The sequence below is a fragment of the Phaethon lepturus genome, unplaced genomic scaffold (genome assembly GCF_000687285.1).
Source record: "Phaethon lepturus isolate BGI_N335 unplaced genomic scaffold, ASM68728v1 scaffold13883, whole genome shotgun sequence".
NCBI classification, from domain to species: Eukaryota; Metazoa; Chordata; class Aves; order Phaethontiformes; family Phaethontidae; genus Phaethon; species Phaethon lepturus.
Genome location: NW_010531340.1, coordinates 14747 through 20191, shown reverse-complemented (window position 1 = coordinate 20191; position 5445 = coordinate 14747). Strand labels below are relative to the sequence as shown.

The 5445-nt window shown below is 39.2% G+C and overlaps 1 protein-coding gene across 1 annotated transcript in view; it reads left to right on the top strand.

Moving 5' to 3' along the window:
• Positions 1-1568, top strand: part of ST8SIA6 (ST8 alpha-N-acetyl-neuraminide alpha-2,8-sialyltransferase 6) — a gene marked incomplete at its 5' end in the record, with an annotated part of 40835 nt that extends 39267 nt beyond the window's left edge. The window contains one exon of the mRNA XM_010284523.1: positions 1286-1568. The remainder of the gene's footprint in view (positions 1-1285) is intronic.
• Between the last annotated feature and the right edge of the window lie 3877 nt (positions 1569-5445).

Below are 5445 nucleotides of genomic sequence, written 5' to 3'. Positions count from 1 at the left end.
GAACCTCTGAGTGTGAGTGTATCTTACCTGGAAAGTAAAAACTGGGCCTGGGCTTTGTAATTCCAACCAGATGATTAAAAGCCATCCATTTCTGATGGAGAGTAAGATGGTGGAGCTAATGGGGCAACATCCTGTAAAGCAGGGGACTGCCTGCTTACTTGCTCAGGGATTATCATCAAAAGAGAGTAATTTTGTTCCAAACTCTGTCAGCATGTGATCTTTTTTTTAAAAGTTGCTGCTATCCAAAGATGTGATAAATACTTTTATAAATAACTAATTTATAAATATAATTGTTATAAATAACCTATTTGTAACAGTAGGATAACAACATAAGATTAAATTCCGCTGAAATTCTTTTATGTTTGTGGTGTCTCAGTGTAGCTAGAGAAATATGAACTGCCCCACAATTCACTTTTAATTTCCTTGAGAAAATTGATACCACATTTTGAAAATAGGGACACCTCTGGGTTTCTGTCAGACAGCTAAATTTCAGCCTATCCTTGACGTGGGCAAATATTATCCAACGTGAAATTTTTAGGTGTATACAACATTGAAAGAAAGGTCTTCTGCTTTAGTACCCATGCAGTATAGATTTTAAGCACACACTTTGCTCACATGTTCAGCTGCTAACTAAGTTTAAGAACAATGTCAGTGATGAAACAAGTGGAGATAAGTTGCTTCTGGTTTAGTTAAATCCTGCCAGAATAGAAAAATATAGATTAAATCAAATTAGAGTTTGTGTTAGGTTTCAAATCAAATGAAAAAGTATACAGTTTTAGAAGGATTTTATTTGATTTGGTTTTTCCACAGCAAAACTAACCTATTTAAGAAACAGAGTAATTTCAATCTCTAGCTATTTCAAAATACGATTAAGATAATATAATTCAGAACATACCCGTATTCAGATTAGCAGTGGATGTGTCCCATGGAGATACTGGTTAGACCCAGCCTTGGTTAGCTTAGGAAGCCTGAAGGGCGTGGTGCAGGTGGGGTAAGTATGAGCAGTTCTGGGGTTATTCAAATGAAGGAACCCTGCTTTAGAAAAAGCAGATGCTTGAGCTAGATCAGGCACTAGGAGTCCAGCTTACCCAGGAGAATTTTGTGAGCCCATGATACTGTGCAATAAATGTCATAGACTCCCAGTCTGAACTAAGGATGAAAAAGCAGATGCAGAAAGTGAAATGCATATGCAGAACATTAAGCTATTGGCTTATTTTGAATATAACAAGTAGTTTTCCTACTATACAAGAAATATCAATAACATATTTTGTTGTTTTAATTCCAGGGTGATGATCCTAAGGAGACAATTTGTGTATGTGTCAGCAGTTCAGTGTTGGATTTGATCTGATGTGATTTTGTGAGCATTAAACTGCATTATTACAGTAGAGAAATATTTTACACTTGGGGAGAAAAAGAGGTGATTTTTTCACACAGTGACTGCTACATTTCTGAATTTTGAGTAATCATTTTTTAAAATACAACATAACATTTATTTGGGAGATTCTGAAACTCTTGACTATTGGTTTAATTGTAGCAAAGCACAATCTCAGAATGATGGCAATATGTGATCATCACGTTTTGCTTCTTAAAGTATCATTAAAATATTTTGACATAAGATCTCTGGGTTTGTTAATATCATGTAATACAGGCAATAGTCTCTGTATGGTAGCTGCATGAGTTGGCAGTGAACCTTTTCAGTTAAGAACTTGATCCTGTAAACACTAGCATTTGTCTACATGAGAAAGGTGATGAGAAGAGCTACAGAGGAGTAATTAATTCAGAGCTGTGTCATTCTTAGTTTGTCCCAGGGTGCACAGATGAAAAAATCCCTGAGGTTAGAGATAGTCAAGAGTTTTATGGGCTTTCATTTTGTGGGCAATAGATAACGCTGTGAATTTAATGGGATCACTCATGTGAATGATGTTAATTTTGTGAACAAGTGTTTGAAGGACCAGAGCTGTATAATTGTTTTTAAACCCCTCTTCTTGCTTGTGTTCCTGTCTAAGGTCCAGTTCAGCTCCAAATGAGGACAATAAACTCGGTTCCATGCTGCATTCCCCAGAGTCCTGATAGGGCTTGACTTTGCACACATTCCTGCAATCCCAGCTGTGTATCTGGCTGACATACGAGATGGACCATTCATTAGAAAAATGATCAGTACCAAACCCATAATTTCTTCAATTTCTTTTTCACCTAGCATAGCTCGTATCAATATTTGACTACAGGTAAGGAAACTGCACTAAGCATTGTTAGAAGAATGTTCCTCTTACAAGCAACTCCACGCTCTTCTCCTATACCAGGACATATGAGAAAAGAACGTACAATTACTTAATTTAAAACCCATACAGTTCTTGTGCTTCAAGTTTCCATATGGTCCAGGAATACCTGTGGATCAACATCCTGTGACAAGTGAGATATCAGCCCAGTGGAAAGAATCATATAAACATTTACAGAGGCTACGACAAACAGCTATGTTGTTCCCCTAGCTATGGCTGCTTGTATGTTATTGCTTATATGTTTTCCTGCAGGAAAAAAATGAACAAAACAAACAAAACCTCAAAAAAATTGTAATAACCAGTTTCTGTTAAAGGAAGAGTTTCAGTGGCTTTTTTGAGAGTCTATTGAATGATCGGTTCAAAGATGGAGTGTCCTCCTTCTTTTACAGTCAGATTTTGTTTACTAAAACTCCCTTTGCCACTGTAGCATTAAATCCCCAATCAACTGATTTAAAGAGCATTCAATATTCCACTCATGGAGGATTATATCTGCAAAAAAAATCCTACTTAAATGAATTGAACCTTTTAAAATAAGGTTCAAAAAACTTTTAAACTGTTACTTTATAAGAGCATTTCTGTATTGCAATATTTGAAAGCTTACCTTGCAGCAGTTTTATAATCACATAAATAATCCTGAAAGTATTAGAACCACTTGTTATGGTTTGAGGTCTGTTAGTTGAGACACATTCAGCATCCTGATCCATTTCCAAGATAATGATATCAGAATCCAATGCTACTCCTACCCAAGCAGAAGTCTCCATAAATCCTGGCTGCATGTATCAGCAATAAAGTCAATTTTTGCAAAATAATGTTTTTAAAAAGTAGGTAGTATGTTGGAACATTGAATGACACCACTAACAACGTGAGTGGACCTCTGAATATCCATAAGGCTTTTAACAGAAACAAAGACATCAGAACTCAGTCGATGGGTACATCTGCATTACCAGCTGGTGACTGAAAGAGGCAAGCACGAGGGTTTGATTTACTGTGATCTATTATGGTTCCAGCACCACAAATCCACATTTTGTCTTCAGCAGCAGTGAAATTTGTGCCAATTCCTGGCCATAGGCATCTGCTGCTTATGGGCAGAGAGCTGGCTGTTTGCATCCATGTTACGATTGTTATGGATGATTGCCTACTGCAAGACCCTAGTTATAGATCAGAAACAAATTTGCTCACAAAAGTTCCTCTCCTATGCCATGTAGACTGTCCTTGAGCGTTGGTAGTTGGAAGCTGTGCAAAGTGATGTGGTTGTCCTTTGGGTGATGCAAATGGCCTAGGCTGAGGAGAACCACATCATACTTCATCCAGAGAGACAAAGAACACACCTGTGTTCAGGCAAAGACTGTAACTGATTCCAGTCTAGTGTAGTGCAATGGTCTTGGCTGTGTAACACAGGTTTGACTTGGAAAAATCTTTTAGAGATTGAGAGGACTTCGTATTGTATCTAGAACAATTGCAAGTGCTTTGTGCATATGTAGAGGTGATGCAAAGGGTATCGTTCATTGCTCGGATTAAATTCAGTCAACTACTCAGCATGAGTTAAGTGGCAAAAGCTGGTTGTGTGTAAGCAGAAGGTGTGGGGAGGAGAAAATGAAATTTATTTGCAGTGGAGAAGCAACTTTTTGCAAAACCGTTTGTTAGTTAGCGCCGTATTGCATTATCTCAGTGAGTAAATGTATACAGTCATCATACACCATAAAGAGCTTAAGTTACTGTGTGTCTGGACTGTTTCTGTGCAGCTATTTTATTACACATGTATTAGTAACTGGAAGGGTTATTGGCATACATTTTAAGAGAGGTTTAGATGAAAAGAAGAAACCTGTTCTAGTTTCCTTCACAAAAAGAGGTCTTAACTGAAGGAGTGTGATGTAGCACTCACAAATGAGAGCAAACAGAAAGCTCTGTATCATGGACAGACACTTTGACTTTTTAGTGCTGTTTCAGCGAAGTTTAAACTTGCCATTGACCTGACGACCTGACCCTCTATGTTCTGAAAGCTCCCAGTGATTTGTGTGGAGCACAGGACTGACAAGAAGTGCATGGAAGAATTGCTAACCTTTCCTACCCTTTCCTACAAATACTCTTAACTCCTCATAGGATAAAAATGCGCTCTTGTTAGACTTTAGATGAAGAACCTATTTTTAATGTAGCTTTCCCAGGCCTTGCTCCAGACATGAAGACATTATGAGATGTTAGTTGCATCCAGTTCACTCCACAGGAGTGCAGACCTTGTACTCAGCTTTATTATAGCTGCTGCTGCTGTGTGCTTGGTGGCTGGGTCGTGTTAATTTGTGCACAGGCTGGGCAAGTCAGTAGTGGCGGTTCTGTGTGGTAGGGTACAGTTAGACTGACCAAGGCTTGCCAAAGTACACTCACTGTGGGAAAAGATGTTTTCTTGGGTAGCCAAATAAATTATTTCTCACTTATTTTACATCTGAGCCAGGTTAATGATGAATAAATGGATTTTGTACCTCGCTGGTAACGTTTATGACACTTCTGCAAGACTGAGCCAAGTGCAGTTTTGATTAAGGATTCTTGACCAAAGCTTAGGAAGGGCCCTTCAGTCCTCACATGAGGAATAATCATTTTTAGGGTTTGTGGGCCTCCAATGCTGTCACATGCTGTGCAGTGAATATTGAGATTAAATAGTTTTCTAAAGATAGAAACACTGACAACATGCTAATAGTTCCACTGTACCTTTGCAGAGGCTGACAGTGCCCTTGCACATGACTGCTTCACAGCACCGTTAGATTAAAGCCTGCTTGACTGCTTTTATTTCTTTTTCTCCTCTGAATCTTTAATGTTGCATCTTCCTTTAGGATCCAGCGCTGCCTCGAGTGTGTTGTTTCTCTTCCCCAGGTGGGGTGTTATGTAGTCCTGTTTAGCGTCTGTTAGGGAGCCTGCGTGGCTGTGAATCAAATGCTGCTATGCCTGCAGCATAGTCAAACATACTTTAAACAGCTCGGTTTACATCTCAGGGAAGGCAGCATGGTGGGAGATTCATGTGGCCTAACTGGAGGTGCGAAATTTGGGCTGTAGCTCCACGGTGACTTAAGCTGTAATGGCTGGCTACACAGTCCAGTCCTGGTTCTTGCACTCCACCCCTTCCTTCGTGCCGTCTCCAGCTCCTGTCTGATCCCACACTGAGCCAGCAAAAACCTCACAT